The 20,826-nt window shown below is 40.1% G+C and overlaps 1 protein-coding gene across 2 annotated transcripts in view; it reads left to right on the top strand.

The window, feature by feature from the left end:
* Positions 1-3,664: 3,664 nt before the first annotated feature.
* The window catches only part of LOC132382567 (monoacylglycerol lipase ABHD2-like), an 85,724-nt gene continuing 68,562 nt past the window's right edge, over positions 3,665-20,826 (top strand). For both annotated transcript variants that reach the window (XM_059952898.1, XM_059952897.1), the window contains exon 1: positions 3,665-3,723. The gene's annotated coding sequence lies outside the window, so the exon portion shown is untranslated. The remainder of the gene's footprint in view (positions 3,724-20,826) is intronic.

Genomic DNA, 20,826 nt, shown 5'->3' with positions numbered 1-20,826 from the left:
TTTGGGCACAGAGCTCGGAAAATGCGATGCAACAGACTGTTGAGTTGATTTGTTACGTCTCCTCTCTTTTTCCCTCATTAGGGGGAGAAAGAGCCTGTGGTATGTTGAATTACTGGGTGAACAAGTTGTCTTTGAGGTACTGCAAGTCTGTCTCTTTGTTGATTTGCCGCATGCTTGAGTGCTCAGTGGAGAGTGCTGATGCTTTTTTGCTGGTTGTCACTTTGCTGTGTCGGAGGGGGGAGCGGGGGGAGCTTTGGGGTTCTAACATTTAACTGTCATTCATTCTTTGGGGCACTCCTCTGTTTTTGTGGATGTTTGTATAGATAAAGAATTTCAGGATGTATATTGAATACGTTTCTCTGACATTGGATTGAATCTATTGAACCTATTGAGCTTGAGAGCTTGGATAACCGAACAGCCAAGATGAGTGTGATCCAGTCAACTTGGGTGAGGTGCCAGTGTTAGCATAATCTCTGGAAGACCAAAAGCCCGTGTGGTGAAATATTTTTGTGGATTCACCATTTTCCTCGAAATTTTCACTGATCGATATTCATTTGAAACATGGAAATACTTGGTCTTGCACTTTATTGTCCATCTGGACTGCACTTTCTCTAAAACTGTAACTCAAGTATATTCTGTATCTCGTTATTGCTTTTACTTTGTACAACCTTAATATAATGTGATGAAATGATCTCAGAATGCAAGCAGAATCATGTTTATTATCACCGAAATGTGTCATGAATTCTTTAGTTTGTTGCAACAATACAGTGTTACTAGTGGTGTTCCACAGGGGTCGGTGTTGGGGCCTCTTCTTTTTACACTGTATATTGACGATTTAGATTACGGATTTGTGGTGAACAACATATCCCTGTCTGGACATGCCCCCTGCTGACTGCTCCTGTTGCTCCTCCCATAGACCCCGGTATAAAGGCGATTGAGGCCTGAGCCCCGCCTCTCAGTCTCCAGGATGTCGTATGGTGGTCAACCACTGCTTGTTCCTTCTTCCAGTCAATAAAAGCCGATATCTCGCCTTTACGTCTCAGAGAGAGTTATTGATGGCGCATCAGGTTTAAATGGTTTTATTGCTAAGTTTGCGGATGACACCAAGATAGGTGGAGGAGCAGGAAGTGTTGAAGAAATGGAAAGGTTGCAGAGAGACTTGGTCAGTTTAGGAGAGTGGGCAAAGAAATGGCAGATGAGATACAATGTTGAGAAATGTACGGTTGTACATTTTGGAAGAAGAAACAATCGGGCAGATTATTATTTAGATGGGGATAAAATTCAAAAATTGGAAGTGCAAAGGGATTTGGGGGTCTTAGTGCAGGATACCCTAAAGGTTAACCACCAGGTTGGATCGGCAGTAAGGAAAGCAAATGCTATTTTGGCATTCATTTCAAGAGGAATAGTGTATAAGAGTAAGGAGTTGTTGATGAGGCTCTAGTGGGCACTGGTGAGACCCCATTTAGAATATTGTGTGCAGTTTTGGGCCCCCTATCTTAGAAAAGATGTGCTGATGTTGGAGAGAGTTCAGAGGAGATTCACTAGGATGATTCCTGGAATGCAGGGACTAACATATGAGGAGCATTTGTCAGCACTTGGATTGTATTCATTAGAGTATAGAAGAATGAGAGGGGATCTCATAGAAACATTTTGAATGATGAAAAGCATGGACAGAGTAGATGTGAAAAGGCTGTTTCCCTTGGTGGGTAAGTCAATGACAAGAGGTCACAGTCTTAGAATTAGAGGGTACCCATTTAAAACAGAGATGAAGAGAAACTTTTTTAGCCAGAGGGTCATGGATTTATGGAATTCATTGCCACATACAGCTGTGGAGGCCTAATCATTGAGGATGTTTAAGGAGGAGATTGATAGGTATCTAATTAGTCAAGGTATCAAGAGATATAGGAAAAAAGCCAGAAACTGGAATTAGATGGAAGAGTAGTTTAACTCACGGTGGAGTGCCGAATGGCCTACATCTGCTCCTTTGTATTGTGATCTTGTGAGTAAGATACAAGAATCACTATAAGTCACAAAAATGAATAAATTGTGTGAATAAATTGTGTAAAAGAGGAATAGAAGGAGGAAAAAGGAATCTGTAGGGAAGGCATGCAGGCATGCAGAATAAAACCTTTCACTGTACTTCAGTACATGAGGCAACAATAAACCAATCACCAATTACTTAAAAAGTGTCTTCATTAGAATTCAGATTTTTTTTCACTGTTTGCTCCCCTTTAACATGTTCAAATTTGGCCTCAACAACCCAGATTTTGGGTGGTGTGGTGGAGATATTTCTCTACCGAAGTAGGTGTATGGTGATCCTTCTCTCCGCTAGCCTTGGGCAAAGTATAGTACCTGCTTAGCACCTCCCTCCCCAATCAGGGTCACGTGAAGCCATGGGAGCAGGTGGCGGATGGTTGTATGAGCAGCTGGTGCACATCACAAGTCCTGGTTATGTGACCACTGATGCCCGGCAGACAATTTCTGAAGAGTATTGATAATGGCTAGGGTAAAGACACTGCCCAGAAGAAGGCAATGGCAAACCACTTCTGCAGAAAAATTTGTCAAGAACAATCATGGTTATGGAAAGACCAGACTCGTCCACATTATACAACATGGCACATAATGAATGAATGACCCCCAATTTTAATTGTTGCCTTCAGGTATCAGGGTATTAGGATTTGTAATTCCCTTTCAAAATCTCTTTACTTCTTTACAGCTATTTTCCTGCCACAAGCTCTTTAAAGACTAAATGTTTCTCCAAGCATTAGGACATCAGCCATGTATCCTTGTGTTAATTTTATTTGCTTAAATAAGCACATTTGTTAATGATTGTGGTGAATTTTTGCTATATTAAAGGTGCCGATCCGTATATGTCAAAGTTAGTGTTTAAGGTTCAAGTGCTTCTGTTGAACTATTATCTAACTGAGGCATAGATTACTGAGGACCAAATAATACCACAGTCTCACAACTTCCACGACCTAGGTTCAATCCTGTTGTCTGTGTGGATCTTGCACATTCTTCAGGATTTCAACCCAAAACATTTGCAGCAGTTACTTTCCCACCAAAGATCCTGTTAGACAGATTGGGCTCATCCAGAACTTGATTCTGATTCTGAAATAAGTGGGGAAAATTGGATTGACACAACTGCATAAGAGTCAACAGGGCAAATGGCCTCCTTTGTGATTGTTGGAAAAGGAACATAAATACTTCAGGTATACAATTTAATCAGTGTGGCCATAATGATAATCCATTGTAAATACCGTAGACAGTTATGAAAAATTCTGTCCTAAATGTTCAGCATTTCCAGTAATTCTGATTTATTTCAGAATTGAATTGTTAACTCTGTCTTAACTTAATAAGAAGTTCCCACTGATTACTCTTTTAATTTTTACGATACTTTTGCTTTGATGGAGGTTTCCAGGCATTGGTTGACTGCATTGTCAATCATCAGTATCGTGTTGCCTCCTATGGGTGACGTGCGGCAAATAGGGAGATGGAGGCAGGAAGCTAGACCTATACTTGTGACGTAACTAGGACAAGGGACGCGTAGGAAGCTCGGTAGCGGGTCGACGGGCTTCCGCAATGACCAATGGTTATTCAGAATTGGGCGATGGAGGCGGGATTATGGGAAGTTCAGGCCAATGACGGTGAGTGGTGCCCGTTGGGCGGGACTAGGTCATTGCCAGGCGGAGAGGAGTTGTTCGGTGGTGTCTGGGCTCAGAGGTGAGGAAAGTGCTGTAATGTGAGGGGAGATGGGGAAATGAAAGGGTGGGAGCGGGTGGTGTCCCTGTGGAGGACAAATGGATGCAGTCGGAGTGTGGGCGCTGGCCTGCGATTTTCAGGAGTAGGAAGCGCCGGTATTACACCACCCCGTCAGCTGCCGGCCGGCCTTTCCCTTCCTGCAGCCGCCGGCCAGTACCTTTCTCTCTTCACTCTTCACCCTCCCTCAATAATCAACTCCTACCCCTGACACTCACACCAATTACCCTATCCTCTGTCAGTCACCCTCTCCACACCCCCCCCCCCCCCCCACCAATCGGCCATCCACTCCTTCCAACTCCCCGGTCGGTCACCCCTTCCGCCCGCTTCCCCTCCCCCGTTAGTCATCCCTTCCCCTCCTTCGTCAATCACCTCCCTTCCCCTCTCTCCCCTCTCCCTCTGATCGGTCACCCCCTTCCCACCCCTTTTATTTAACCCCTTCCCCCAATCAGTCACCCCCTTCCCCTCCTGTCAGAAATCCCCTTTCCCTCATCAGTCAGCCTTCCCCTTCGGTCAGTCAGCCCCCCCCCCCCCATCAGCCACCCCTTCCGTGTCAGTCACTGCCTTCCCCCCCCTCCGCTACCCCCTCAGTCACTCCTCCCCTGTCAGTCACCCTTTCTCCTCCACCATCAGTCACCCCTTTCCCCCAATCAGACACCTGCTTCCCCTTGCCAGTCAACCACTCCCTTCCCCATCAGTCACCTCTTTCCCTCCCAGACAGTTCCTCTTCTGGCCCCTGTTGGTCACCCTCTTCCCACCCCCATCATTCGCCTCTTTAAACCCCATAAGTTGCCCCTTCCCATCCTGCCAGTCCCCCTCTTCCCCTCCGTCAGTCACCCCCCTCCCCCTGATGTTGCTTCCATCCTACATGCCTTCATCCCCTGTCCAGTTGTCCCTCCACCCTCAATCATCCCCATCTGTCATCCTGTGTTCCTGCATTAAGCATCCCCTCTTCCTCTCATCACCCCACTTCCCCTTCCCTTCCTTATTTCTGCAGTCAGCATCCTTTGCCTCCCAGCACCTGAGAAGGCAAAAAAGTCTCCATTTCAGTGCTGAAGGAAGTTAAGGCCACAGTCTGAATGTTCATTACTGTTTGCTATGGCATTCCTGGCTATTTGAAGCAATAATTGAATTGCCATTGGAAGCCTGCTGTGTTTTACATTCGACCCATCCTATTTCTGGAGAGTCAAGCACAGAATTGGAAGTTGCCAACCTGCAGTGGTTCATTGCATTCACCAGCCTCTGATGTAATTCTGACTGATAAATGGAGCATGGGGTAGATAATGTTCCTCAGTGATCAATCTGGTCTCTCTCTTCCGTCCATCTGTTGGTGGAATTTTACTTTTAAGTTAGACAGATGAGAAAGATGCTTTTTCTCAGTGATTACACTGGCTGTAGTACTTAGACTGTGAGGATTCAGTTGACTTTAATTAAAGCTGCTCCTTAGTTTTTGATTGAGTACACAACCTTTGAGAAAGTTGTACCAATGAGGAAAATATCACTGTACCTACTTAAAAGTCAACTTGTGGGGATGTTTCTTTTTACTTGCTTTCAATACTTTTGAGGTTCCTGTGTGAAATAACTTTACTAAAAGTGTTACAAATATCTACTATTTATCAAATATTTAGATGTATGTTATTAAACTAAAACTCTGTGAAATAGTTTTAAGGGTCCATCATATCAGCTATTCTATTGCCTTTTGGATATTACATCAATAGGGGAATTTTATATTTGGCTTCTGTTGCAACAGGGTAAACCACATTCTGCATTCAAACAAATATGCATAACAAAATGGACTATGTAGGTGTCCTGACGAAGGGTCTCGGCCTGAAACGTCGACAGCGCTTCTCCCTGTAGATGCTGCCTGGCCTGCTGTGTTCTACCAGCATTTTGTGTGTGTTGTTGTTTGAATTTCCAGCATCTTCAGATTTCCTCGTGTTTGCTATGTAAGTGTCTGCAGTTTGGGTGATAACTTTTTGGTTTAAATATTTTTCTTATGGAATGGAATCCAAGATACTGGATTTCGGATGTTTTATATAAGCAGAAACCTTTTCACAAGATTGTGGATCAATTAACTTTTATTTCACTGAAAATGTTTCTTTTAATTTTGAACGGTTTCCATAATCACTCCCTTTGATAGATAAGCTGAAAGAAGATCCAGTGCTTTTCTGGTATATATGATGAATAAATTCTTCTCGGGCTTCCTGTCGGGTACAGGTATTGACTATAACCAGCATTTCATTGATAAACTCTGCCATTTTCATCAGGGATGATGCCTGGCCATGCCTAGTCTGGTGGTATTTATACACTCAAGATCTGTTCCCCTCGATTGGTTAGTCCTCATCCAGTCAGGTTTCTGCTCTCCCACCTTGCTTAAAATCAAATTCCAGTTCCTACTTGGATCGAGACCTTTGTCTTTGTTAAAATTCTTTTCCTCTAATTTTAATTAAGTAGTTTCCTTTACCAGGCAGTCCCAAAAACACCACAGAAGGCGGCGACCGACAGAGAAATTGGCGGTAACAGATGCTTGCATTCGCAATAACGATAGGATTGATATCAATGGCACAAAACCCTTCAGCCCGAAACGCCGACTGTACTTTTTTTGCATAGATGCTGCTTGACCTGCTGAGTATCTCCAGCATAGCATTTTGTGTGGATGAGGACTAACCAATTTGAAGGATGGACTACGCAGGTATAAATACGGACAGTCATGTCCAGGCATCATTCCTGATGAAGATGGTAGAGTTTGTCATCCAAGTGTTGTTAAAATCGATACTTGTACCCCGCTGGAAAACTGAGAAGAGTTTATTTGTAGTATATAAGCTTTTCGAAAAGGATTACACATGAATATGATCAGCTTGTGTATCACATTTGTCATAAAATATTTGACTGTAATCTGGAATTCATTGGTGTGAATTTTATAATACCGTACTTGGTATAAAATTATGAACCTCATGGTATCAAGAAATTCATGCATTGTGTGCATGGCTTTGAATTCATGACGCTCTGCATTTCAATCTTAAGACTTAAGCATTGGTAACAAGGCCAGCATATATCACCTTTGCGGAGATGCCCTTGAGAGGTGATGATGAGATTTATTTTTGTTATTTTTGAATTCAGACTCTTTTGAATTGCCAGATAAAATTTTATTTTGTTGCTTTATGCTGATGTAGATGCTATACTCATAATTACAATTCTGCAGGCGATGATTTAACTGCAGTTGTAGCTCAAACGGTTTCATCTGTCATGTAAGTCCTTTTGTGTGCTGACCCGAAAACTGTTTTCACTGCATATTTTTCATTGTAGAACATTCACAATTAAAATGTTTACCACAAGAATGTTCAAATGAATTAAAAACTAAGTGAATGGATTTACAAGTGTCCTTCAACCTGTTTATAGTCTTTACATTGATTTTATTAATAAACAAAAATATTCTCTATTTAATAATGACTGAAATTAAGTGGAAGAAATTCTTCTGCTGTCCAATGGTTTGAACTGCAACAGTATTAAAAAATTATTTAGTATTCATAATTGTCCTTGGGATCATTGCAGAATAATTTATTTACAACATTTTTTAACCACTGATGGTGTTTTGTTTGTCAGTAACTTGCTGCTGTTTTGTACATTGTTGCTTGTGTGGTGTGTAAAAATGCCGAGCGTACTTAAACATATCTTGTTTTTTTCATTAACTTAAATGCCGTGTGTCAGCTGGGTATGCATTTAAGATTGGGAATTTAATTTTTACTGGCAGGAATATCTTACAATCCTGCTTTAAATCCAGAGTATGTTGCAGTTTCTAGAGAGCAAAGAGAAAATATATCATCAGCCATCTTACTGTTTCCCATAATGTCTTTGAATCATCTGTCACTTTCCTTTGCCCTAAGTGCCTTGTATGTTCAGATCTCTGTTGTGCCATCCAGCCTGCTCCCTGGGCAAGGCACCTACTGCAATTGGCATTTTTGCATGTGTAGGAGTTCACACTTTAATCTTCACATCTGAGAGCTATCCTTTAAGGTGGAGTGAGTTCTGAGAGGTAACTCAGTCTTGGGAGGTGCACCACTGCAGCTTTATCTCAGGACTACACAGCATATTTTGAAGATCACTGCTGTAAAATGCTTTAATCATAGATATCTAAAAACTATTAAAGGTATGAGATGTATTTGGTGTATAAGATAATGAGAGGCATTGATCATGTGGATAGTATGAGGCTTTTTCCCAGGGCTGAAATGGCTATCATGAGTGGGCACAGTTTTAAGGTGGGAAGTAGGTACAGAGAAGATGTCAGGGATAAGTTTTTTACACAGAGTGGTGAGTGCATGGAATGGGCTGCCAGCGATGGTGGTGGAGGCAGATGCGATAGGGTCTTTTAAAAGACTCCCGGATATGTAAATGGAGTTTAGAAAAATAGAGGGTTATGGGTAACCCTAGATAATTTCTAAAGTAAGTACATGTTCAGCACAGCATTGTGGGCCAAAGGGCTTGTATTGTGCTGTAGTTTTTCTATGTTCTACGTTCTAAATGTATTTAATAAATTGACACTGTAAAAGTATTAAAAATCTAAATCTTAGATGTGATATAAATAAACCATTTCCATTGATTAGGGATGTTGTCTTTGCTTTGTCCTTGGGCTCACTGGTGAGTTCAACAATTGAAGGAGTGATTGCATTGGACTTCCGTATTTGTTTGAGAGTGCACAGTCGATAGAAACAAACTAAACTGCTAATGGCTGAAGATAGCTGGCAAGCAGCTTGGTCCAGTCCACTAGCTTTACCTACTTTTTATGCCACAACAGAATTCCTGTTGTCCAATGTGGTGTGAACTCTGCACTGAGTTTGATATTTCACTGTAGAGGAACATTTGTGAACCTTCATCTCCAAACAGGAATTTCAAAGTGAATATTGTTCTAGTAATTGTTTTCAGTCTTACCAGCAACTCTTTAGAGCAACACTTCTGGCCCATCGTCCTTTGTGAAGTATTTATGTTTAGTTTTAGAGTTCCATTTACATTTCCAATCAATATTTAATATTTTTGGAAGAATACTTGTTAGTTGATTTTGTAGCTGTTCAGTGTGTCCACCTTGGGTAGGTGCCAGTTTCTTGTTTTGAGGCCAATTAATTTAAAATTTGTTGCCTTTAGCATTCTGTCTAGCCTGTGTTACATCCACAGTTTGATCTTTGGCTGTTTCTCAGATTACAGGAGTGAAATTTCCAGTTGGTATTATCAAATGAAACCTGAAATTAGATATGAGTCTTGGAATTATTTGTAAATATCTATTGTTAGCAATGATTACGTTATATTTCACTGCACTAATCTCTTCAAAGAGATTTGCATATGCTGACTAATGAATTTTATGTCGGTGTTGTAGGAGATTCTTGACCTCTATGAATTGTACACAGCATAATCGATATCCCACAGTGACTTTAGGACAGCAAATCAATTTTTTAGTCATTTAGTAAATATTATTAGGTGGAACATTTGGAGATGGGAAAATTTATGTGGCAGTTTGATAAGGAAGTTGCTTTCCAGTTGAAAGTTGTAATTGATAACTAAGAACAATATGTAATGTGTGACATATTACTAAAGTACTTGGATTTCTATGTGTTGAATTGTGGAAAGAGCTTTTGAAGAAATATCTTTTAGTTTTAAATTTTACATTGGAAATTCTCTTGATGATTTTTTATTCCCTTGCGCATTTGATTTCTTTTCCTAGTTTTTTTTCCTGAATTGATTCTGGAAGACCAGTATCCAGAAGATAGTCTTCTGGAGTACAGAAAAGCATATAAGCACCAGAATTATTGGAAAAGTAAACTCTTTAGTAATTGGTTAGTTTCTATTTGAAAGGTTTCACTTTGTGTATGCAAAGTGATATGATCAGGCAACTTGGCCTGTTAAAGTGATGAATCAAGCATGAATGTACTATGTTCTAAACTGTGTACTGTAAAGTGCAATGCAGCTTGCAATAATATTTGTGAGTGGTTTCTTGAAGTTGTTTGCTTGGAAGGAAAATTACTTTCTTGGGGATTTAAACCTTTATAGAGGCACTTGGGATATTTTGTCTAGCACTAATGTACTACACTTCAGGAACAAAGCCAAAGTCTTATAAGAAGATCTTGACGTTTACCAGAATGATACCACATATAATGAGTACTTATAAAAGCTGGAAGTATTGTTCATAATGCACAGGATGGCAATAAGCGATTTTTAGAACTTGGTCAAGTTATGGAAGGTTTAAATTAGAGTGAACAAGGGAATCTTGTTTCCTTTCTCAGGATAATCAATGAAATCTGCACAAATAATTAATTTAGAATAACTAGTTGTTGACTTGAAGCATCACTTATGTTTTTCTGTACCGATGATGCTGGTTAACCTGCTGAGTATTTCCAGCTTTTCAGTTTTAAATCAAAGACTTAATGCGTTTTTCCAAAACAACAAGGAGATTTTGCAAGTTATGATCTGGGATTCACTCCCTGAAAAATTGATACGAAATTGATAGCAATTTGCAAAAGGGAATTTAACATAAAATTGAAAAGAGGGAAAAAAGTGGGTTATGGGAGGAACAAGCAAGGTTGTGGAACTCTTTGAATAACAAGAAAGGAAAAGATTCCAATAGCTCAATGACAATGGCCTCTACAATTTTATAATATAGCCAAGGTAACTTTAAGAAGGGAAGTGCTTTATGAATTTGCCCCGATTGTCTGGTAAGAGAAATATTGACATGATCTCCATCTTTCTTTGCTTTTGTTAAGAGTGCAGCTGTTGGAGCTAAGCTGTCTCTTGGGTAGCCTTAGTCTTCAAGTCCCATATGTGTAATTTGGAAATCTCTGGCATAATTGCATTTAAGGTATGGTTCACCAGTAGTATCTCAGTTTGAGATCCCCACAAGAATATTGCAAGTGGTGATCAACATTATAGCAAACTTCACCACTGCAAAGAGCTCCTTGGGTCTCAATGCTTGTGAGAATATGAACGCAATGCTGGAAGAACTCAGCAGGTCAGGCAGCATCCGTGAGAAAAGAGTAGCCAACGTTTTGGGCCGTGACCCTTCATCAGGAATCATTTTTGTATTTTTGTGTTTCAATGCTTGTGATTTCTTTCAATTGTTCTGATGAGCTTGATGCAGATCAATACATTTCTTGTTTATCCCAGTGTAAAAAAATATTGTTAATACTTTGGAGGTCTTTCAGTAAACTTGAGAAATTACTTGAGAAATTTACTTGAGAAATATCTGGTACGGGCTTTTTGTTTTATAAGAAAAGGCTGGAAAAATAGGCTATGTGTTCAGAAGAGTGTGAGGTGATTTGAATGAAAGGTTCAAGATCCTGAAGATTCTGATAGGTTAGACATAGAAAGTGTATTTCCATTTATGAGACAATCTAGAACTATGGTCATTGTTTTAAAAAAAAACATTACCAATTTAAGGCATGTGTGAGGTGCCGTTTTCTCTGAGGGTCATGAGTCATTCGAACTTTTTTTAAGGGTGATGGAAGCAGCTGTTGAATATTTTTTAGGCTGATGTAAAGGTTATAGCAGGTAAATGGGAAAGCAGTATTGAGAAACAAAGAGTTTAGCTACAATTGTTAGTGTTCAGTTACAAGCAAAACCTTCTTAATCTCCTAAGAAAGTAAAAGTGCTTGAGTGCCTTATTTGTAATTACATCTGTGCCGGGCTTAGACAGGTGGTCTGATAGGTTAATGCATAGAAATTTAAAGCTGCCAACTCACTCTGTCACTGATCCTCCAATGTAGATTGGGGCATGTTCACCCTCCTCTCCTTTCTAAAATCCAACAATCAGCTCTCTAGTTCTACTGACTGCGAGAGATGTTGTTGCTGCAGCACCATTTAACCAGGTGCCCTATCTTGCTGACTCATCATCATCACCTGTGATTTGTCTAATAACTGTTATTGTCAGCGAACTTGTATATAGCATTGTGAGTCATATGTGAGCAGAGCAGGGAACTAAGCATTGAGACTTGAGGTCCACTTGTCAGCGAGGAGGAGATGTTGTTACCAATCTTCACTGGTTGAGGTCTGCCTGTGAGGAAGTCGAGTATCCAGCTGAAGGGAGAGGAACAGAGACCCAGGCTTTGAAGCTTGATAATGTTGAGATAATTGTGTTGAGTGCCAAGGTGTAATTGATGAACAGCAGCCTTACGTATAATTTTCTATTGTTCAGATGGTCCAGAGCAGAGTGAAGATCCCGTCAGGGATTCAACAAGTTAAAATAAACATCCAGGCGGACCAGAGCAGAGCCTCAGAAATCATGTCAGAAAGAAGATCTCATCAGAGATTCATCAAGTTGCAATAAAGGGGGACCCAGTTCTGTAGATAGAAAAATAACTGGAGGAATAGATTTTAAGATTGAGGGAAAGTTTATCAACCATGAAAGTTCTCACCTTAAGGCTGTTGGTTATTAAATTGACAAATAATCTGGAGGTAACAGTTAAGCTGACATTAATTACATTAGAGCCTGGTATTTGATTTTAGCAACATTTGAGAATTAGAGTGGGTGAAGGGAGGTGGGTTTGGAGAGAGGTAGAAAGAAAACTGCTCACTAATATGAAAGAATGCAAGAAGATATCTACAGACTAGCAGGATGATTAGACTGTTGCTTGCCGCTAAATATGTGAAATAATACATTTAGGCTTTTAAAAATGGGGGAGTATAATCATCCTTGCATGGGAATTGTTTTTAATCTTGCTGAGTGGAGAATAAGGCCATAAAAGGTAATGTAGATAAGACCATTTATAAAAAGTCCAATAGAGTTGGGCTACATTTTTCTTATGGTAATATGGAGTTGGGAAAAAAAAATGTATGTTTACATGTTAAGCCACATTTGGCTTTGGAATACTATTACAGTACTGTGCATAAGTCTTAGGCACATATGGTGGCATGCAAAAGTTTGGGCACCCCTAGTCAAAATTTCTGTGAATAGTTAAGTGAGTAGAAGATGAACTGACCTCCAAAAGTCAGAAAGGTAAAGATGAAACATTCTTTTCAACATTTTAAGCAAGATTAGTGTGTTATTTTTGTTTTGTACAATTTTAGAGTGAAATAAAGGAAAGGAGCACCATGCAAAAGTTTGGGCACCCCAAGAGATTTGAGCTCACAGATAACTTTAGCCAAGGTCTCAAACCTTAATTAGCCTGTTAGGGTTATGGCTTGTTCACAGTCATCGTTAGGAAAGGCCAGGTGATGCAAATTTCAAAGCTTTATAAATACCCTGACTCCTCAAACCTTGTCCCAATAATCAGTCGCCATGGGCTTCTCGAAGCAGCCGCCAAGCACTCTGAAAGTTAAAATAAAATTATGCCCACGAAGCAGGAGAAGGCTATAAGAAGATAGCAAAGCGTTTTCAGGTAGCCATTTCCTCAATTTGTAATGTAATTAAGAAACGGCAGTTAACAGGAACGATGGAGGTCAAGTTGAGGTCTGGAAGATCAAGAAAACTTCCTGAGAGAACTGTTTGTTGGATTGCTAGAAAAGCAAATCAAAACCCCCGTTTGACTGAAAAAGACCTTCAGGAAGATTTAGCAGACTCTGGAGTGGTGGTGCACTGTTCTACTGTGCAGCGACACCTGCACAAATATGACCTTCATGCAATAGTCATCAGAAGCAAACCTCTCCTGTGTTCTCACCACAAAATTCAGCGTCAGATATTTGCAAAGGAACATCTAAGTAAGCCTGATGCGTTTTGGAAACAACTCCTGTGGACTGATGAAGTTAAAATTGAACTTTTTGGCCGCAATCAGCAGAGGTATGTTTGGAGAAAAAAGGGTGCAGAATTTCATGAAAAGAGCACCTCTCCAACTGTTAACCACAGGACTGGATCGATCATGCTTTGTGCTTGTGTTGCAGCCAGTGGCATGGGGAACATTTCACTGGTAGAGGGAAGAATGAATTCAATTAAATACCAGCAAATTCTGGAAGCAAACATCACACTGTCTGTAAAAAAACTGCTGAAGATGAAAAGAAGGTGGCTTCTACAACAGGATAATGATCCTAAACACACCTCAAAATCCACAATGGACTACCTCAAGAGGCACAAGCTGAAGGTTTTGCCATGGCCCTCATAGTCCCCTGACCTAAACATCATCGAAAATCTGTGGATAGACCTCAAAAGAGCAGTGCATGCAAGATGGCCCAAGATTCTCACAGAACTAGAAGCCTTTTGCAAGGAAGAATGGGCGAAAATCCCCTGAACAGGAATTGAAAGACTCTTAGCTGGCTACAGAGAGTGTTGACAAGCTGTGATACTTGCCAAAGGAGGTGTTACTAAGTACTGACTATGCAGTGTGCTCAAGCTTCTGCTTTTGGCCATTTTCCTTTTTCATTTTGAAATTGTAAAAGATGGAAATAAAAAAGTAATCTTGCTTAACGTATTAAAGAAATGTGTCAGAAACATGCTGAGGATGTTCTACGAGTCTGTGGTGGCCAGTGCTGCCTTGTTTGCTGTTGTGTGCTGGGGCAGCAGGCTGAGGGTAGCAGACACCTACAGAATCAACAAACTCATTCGCAAGGTGGAACTGGACTCTCTGACAGTGGTGTCTGGAAAGAGAATGCTGTCCAAGTTGCATGCCATCTTGGACAATGTCTCCCATCCACTCCATAATGTACTGTTTAGGCACAGGAGTACATTCAGCCAGAGTCTCATTCCACCGAGATGCAACACTGAGCGTCATAGGAAGTCATTCCTGCCTGTGGCCATCAAACTTTACAACTCCTTCCTCGGAGTGTCAGACAGTCTGAGCCAATAGGCTGGTCCTGAACTTATTTCCACTTGGCATAATTATTATCATTTAATTATTTCTGGTTTTATTTTGCTATATTTCTACTATATTCTTGGTTAGTGCAACTGTAACGAAACCTAATTTCCTTTGGGATCCATAAAGTATGTCTGTCTGTCTGTCTCTCTGTCATCTTTAACTTTATGCCTTTTTGAAATCAGGTCATCTTTTACTCGCTTAGCTATTCACAGTAACAGAAATTTTGACCAGGGGTGGGTGCCCAAACTTCTGCAAGCCACTGTACATTGTTATTGTTTAATATTAACTTGCTAACTTCGAGATCCTAACTGGCTCTACATTTTGGAACTATGTATATATAGCTAGGTTGCCTAAGACCAGCACAATACTGTGTTTGTCAATGTGAAGCAGAGAGCAGGTTTGTAAATCTGTCAGGAGCAAAGGATGTTGGAAGTAGTGAGGTTGAAGTGTCACAGGAAGGGTGTGGGACAGGTTGCAGAGAAGGAGTTTTGGGGCAAGTGCAAACATTCCCAACCTTGAGACACCAGGCACCTGCACCCTTCCCATTGTCAGTCCACAATAGAGACCCAGATCAGAATCAGGTTTATCATCACTCACATATGTTATGAATCCTTTTTGCAGCAGCAGTACAGTGCAATACATAAAATTATCATAGTACTGTGTAAAAGTCTCAGGCACTCTAGCTATATATATGTGCCCAAGACTTTTGCACAGTGCTATATATAGTGCCCTGATGAAGAACTTTAGCCTGAGTCATTGACTGTTCATTCCCCTCTGTAGATGCTGCCTGAACTTCTGAGATCCTGCAGCATTTCATGTGTTGCTGTGGATTCCTGGTGCCTGTAGAGTCTCTTGTGTTTATTATCTGAATCTTCTTTCACGGCAGATTGTATCTTTGCTGCTCTATAGTACAAAGGTGATAAGACTTGTACAGCTTCCTCCTGAAGTTCTAAGAATTGCTGCTGTCAAGCTGCTATATAGCGTAATCTGTAAGTAGCAGTAAACCGTATCATGGATATATTTTGAAATCTGCTTTGCATAGGAATGGAGTCTTTCACAATACATCCTTGAGATTTGTTGTTGTGGCATGTTGATTTCTCTTTTTAAGAAGCTTTTTCAATTCTTCTAATTTGGAAATACATTTTTATTATTTTACAGTATCTTCTTAAAAACCTTCCTGACCTATCACTGTTACCATTATTAGTAAATGTTTCAGAATGTGGTCACCTTATGTACAGGCACGCCTGTGCCTAATGTCACCTTTTGAACATACAGTTAATATATATGTGTAAGCTACCTTACATATTTATTGTGAATTTTAAATTATTATTGTGTTCCTTATCTTTTTGTGTTAGTTGTATGCTGCACTGGAGTGAGATTATTTCATTCTCCTTTACACTTGTGTACTGGAAATTACTTTAAACAGTTTTGGACCTTGAATAAACAAGAATGTACATCTGTTTATCTGATGCTGTTATAATGAGATGAGCGTAAGCTTAGTATGCAGAAAGTGATTGTTAGTAGAATGGCATTGATGCAGACTCTGGGATCAATATTATCTGTTATTTAGATATAAACAGCTGGCATGTAGAAAGTAACACAGGAGAAGTTGCTAATAGAAACCAATAAATGAAGTTCAGATAAATAAAACATAATTCATTTGTTGCTACACACATAAAATGCTGGAGGATCTCACAGAGATCTTGGCCTGAAACGTTGACTGTTTATTCCCCTCCATGGATGCTGTCTGACGTGTTGCGTTCCTTTAGCATTATTGTGTGTATTGTTCAAAATTACAAGCACCTGCTGAATCTCTTGTGTTGATCTTTTGTTGCTGGGAACATCTTTGGAACTCGCAAGGTATTTCAGGAGTTAAATATATTTATTACTTAAAATAAGTGGTGGAGAACAGGAAGTGAAAGAGTTTTGTCTTCTTAGTATAAGCTATCATGAGAATGGAGTGGTTTATCTCCATAGCAATTGAACAGAAACTTTACCAACATTTAAGAGAAGTGGGTACATTTGGACGGATGGAGGGAAATGGCAGGAGAGTAGGATTAGAATAGGTACTTTGGTTGAAACTCTGCACAGCAGCCAATAGCAACGTGGGTTTTCTTTCTGTATTGCAATTTTTGTTTTAAATATTTGTATAACACTAGGGGTTTGACTTCTGTATTTTAGATTGTTATTCCTATCTCTGGGTGAAATGTTTCAACAGTTGCTTCTAAGCATTAATGAACTTAAGTATTAGCAAGCTACAAATTGGGTTAGGTTATGGCAAAAAACAATTCAAGCCATTATGCTTGTTTAGAAATTACTCTAAATGTTTTATTCTTAAAACAACTGTAACTATAAATAGAATATCCTGATGTAGTGCAGCATTAGCAATGATATTTGATCTGTACACCCTTCCAAAGCACAATATGCAAAGCCAGTGTTTCACGTCCAAAACCAAACAAGTATAAGATAAAATAAGATGAAGATGAGATAAAACTTTATTTATCCCAAAGGAAGTTATTGTTGCCAGGTTGCTTAGTCAGAAATGCATACTTTAAAATACAAAATGTAAGCATTGAGGTATGAAAAAAACCCCAAAAAGGGCATTAAAAAGTAATAGTGCAAACTACAGATATGCAATGAAACCGTATACCTGTATTTAAGGAGGAGGAGTTGTAGAGTCTTATAGCAACAGGTAGAAAGGATCTCCTCAGTGTTCAGTGGTGCATCTTGGTGTAATGAAGTAGTAGAGATTATTGAATATTCATTTGAGAATTTTTGTATATCTGGCAGGATAACAACAAAGTTGTTGAAACAAAACTGATTGATGATTGACTATGTAGGTTCAGACCGGTTCCTCTGTTGGTGTACAGTTTAAGATGGTGAAACCCAGCAACTACTTATCAGTGGCAAACAAATATTTTATTAATAACACTTTTTCTGATAAACGATCAACGCAAACAGTGGAGGTGAGGCAGAGTCAAGGCGAGCGGATGGGAAGCAGAGTCAAGGCAGAGGTAGACGAGCCAGTTCAAGGTAGAGCTGAGCTGAGTGCAGGCGAGGCCTGTTCACCAAAACCAAGAGCAAAGAAAGACCCGAGGTTTGATTGCTCTAAGCACGCATCGGATTTGGAAAGGTCGAGTATGAGCTGAAATGTGGTGGCGAGGTCCAGGCCCAGAGCGTATCGTATCGACAGGGCTTGGGTCCCACAGCAAGGAACGACCTGATGTTTGGACAATTTAAAAGGCAGGGTGTAGGACCAGAGGCGAGGGTCAGGCCGATTCTGCTTGCTGCTCTGTGACGTTTACACAGCTCTCTGCTGAACTGAGGCTGTGGCTTGCTCAGGCTGCAGTGATGCTGGGTTTCGTGTCTGTAGACTCTCTTCCATTCTGAATGCTATTTGCTTATTTTTATTGTTTGCACAATTTGTTTTTTCTCTCTCTTTACACATTGGATGTTTGACAATCTTTTTTAATGGATTCTTTTCGGTTCCTTTGTTTTGTGGCTGCTCGTAAGGAGACAAATCTCAAGGTTGTATAATATATGCATACTTGGATAATAAATGTACTTTGAACTTTAAAAAAAATTTATTGAATACTCTTTCAAATGAGAAGTTATCTTTCACTTAATATATGTTTCCTCTTCTTACACTCAAAGAGAAGTGGGCAATTTTCAGAAGAAACTGGTGTTTGCTTGGTATAAAGTTTATATTGCTTATACATCTTTAGGGAGTGGTGTCTGAGAAAGGCAGTGTATTCAGGACCTCCAGCACCCTGGGCATGCCCTTTTCTCACTGTTACCATCCGGTACGAGATACAGAAGCCTGAAGGCACGTACTCAGTGATTCAGGAACAGCTTCTTCCCCTCTGCCAACTGATTACTAAATTGACATTGAAGCTTTGGACACTACCTCACTTTTTTTAATATACAGTATTTCTGTTTTTGCACATTCTTTTAAATCTATTCAATATACACAATTGATTTACTTATTTATTTATTGTTATGTTTTATCTTTCTGTTTCTCTCTGCTAGATTATGTATTGCATTGAACTGCTGTTGCTAAGTTAACAAATTTCACGTCACATGCCAGTGATAATAAACCTAATTCTGATTCTACTTTATGTCTGGTCTAGATGTTTCAAGCACTTGTGAGATTCAAAATCGGTTAAAAATTCATTTTTCTTATTTTTAATTCACCTTACACATGTGTTTCTAATTGCTTAACTACAGGCTTAATCATAGTGTTGTTTTCAATATCTTACAGGGAATTTGGTTGTGTACAGACTTTGTCATGAATAGCATCATAGGGCACGACAGCATAAAAATAGTCTCTCCTGCTTAAGATGGTGACAAGCTGTGATGTCAGTCAAGGTCATGGTTCTTTGCTCTTTAGGTTTGTAGGGCTGGCTTTGGGGACAGTACAGAGATTTAGGGGTCAGTTTAGGGTTTCGGATCAGAGAGCACAGAGAGTTGTAGGTCAGGGGCAGTAAATGCAGAGTTAGGGGCAAGAGCTGGATTTCGGAATGTTACAGGGTTGAATAGCAGTGATTTCCAGGGATTGGTTGGCCGGCACTGAGTATGAAGACCAACGATCCCTGTAGTCAAGGACTGGGGTCATTGGGCCCCAAGGACAAGGGATGGTAATCTCTGAGGTTGGCAAGACCCAGGGTAGGAGGTCTGTGCGTGCACTGGAGAGTAGGAAAGGGTTTGGATTGTTGTTATTGTATTCGCCTTGTTGTACATTGCCTGTGTGTAGTTCTGTTGAACATTGTGGGCATGCTGTGTCAGCGTGGAAGCATGGTGACACTAGTGGGCTTTCCACAGCACACTTTCAGACTATGTTGGTTGTTAATGCAAACAATGCATTTTACTGTATTTTTCGATATGCATGTGATTAATAACCTAATCTGTTTCAATTTCTTTGAGCCATCTAGCCCATGCCAACCTAGTCTTCTGCTTAGTCTTTCTGCACCTGGACCAAAACTCTCCATATCTCTCTCATACACATAATTTATCTAAACTTCTATTAAATGTTAGTAAACAACCCTCTTCTACTGCTTCCACTGGTAGCTTACTCCACACTGAGAAAAAGACTTCTATAGATGTATTGAGAGCATTTTGACTGGTTGCATCACAACCTAGTATGGAGTCTTCAGTGCCCAGGATTGCAAGAGGCTGTCGAGGGTTGTAGACTCAGGACAGCTCTATCATGGACACAACACTCCCCACCATGAGGACATCTTCAAGAAGTGCTGCCTTAAAAAGGTGGCTTCTATCACTAAGCACCCTCATCATTTGGAACATGCCGTGATGAAAATTTTTTAACAATGCAGATGCTGCATCGGAAATAAAAGCAGAAAATGCTGGAATGACTCGTCAGGTCAGGGAACATCTCAGGAGTTAAAAGACTATTCCATTTCATTCCCCCGTCTTTCACCCATCCACCCATCTTACCCCTTATCTACACTCACCTATTGCCTGACAGCTTGTACTCTTCACCCTCCTCTCAAATTCTTCTTCTGTTTTTCTGACACTGTTTTTATCATTCCTGATGAAAGGTCTCGGCCTAAAACACTGACTTGCTGAGTTCCTCCAGCATTTTGTGTGTGTTGTTCAAGAGTGTATTGTGTCACGGTTGAGGCCTAAAGCTGTAAGTAATAAGAGCAATGGAAATGGAGTGTGAAAAATTATTTCCAAATCAATCAAGTATTTTAAGGATTTTTATAAATTGGAACTGAATTTGGGTTATCAATGAGAGGTACTTATTTGGCAGTTCTTCCTTTCCTTGCTGCCATTCTTTCTTAAGTGCCTGAAACATGCTATCTATAAAATGATGACTCATGGTGTTCCACAGGGATCTATTTAGTGACTAATGATGTTCCACAGGAATCTATTCTGGGACCCTTGCTCAATGTATTTTTTGTAAATGATTTGGAAGTGGAGAGGTAAATTACTAAATTTGCAGATGCCACGGAGGTTGGAGGCATTGTGGTTAGTGTAGAAGGTTGTTATGGGTTACAATGGGACATAGGATGCAGAGTTGGGTGGGAATTGGCAGATGGAGGTCAATTTGGAAAAGTGAAGTGATACACTTTGAAGTTCTGCTTTTATTTCTCAGTGGTTTCCTACATGCAGGTTGAGGGCAAACAGTTTTCTTACTATTTAAATAAGTTGCCAATATTGAGATGAAGTACCCCCAAAATAAACAGTGAAGTTGGATGATGAGTAATTGTAGTAGAAGGAGAAGGAAACGAGAAGTCTGAGTAGAAAAGGAGTCAGCATTTTCCATGGGAAATGGATGGGGGTC

Source organism: Hypanus sabinus, chromosome 28, assembly GCF_030144855.1.
Source record: "Hypanus sabinus isolate sHypSab1 chromosome 28, sHypSab1.hap1, whole genome shotgun sequence".
NCBI classification, from domain to species: domain Eukaryota; kingdom Metazoa; phylum Chordata; class Chondrichthyes; order Myliobatiformes; family Dasyatidae; genus Hypanus; species Hypanus sabinus.
The sequence above is the reverse complement of the archived record's forward strand: the minus strand, read 5'-3'. Positions and strand labels throughout refer to the sequence as shown.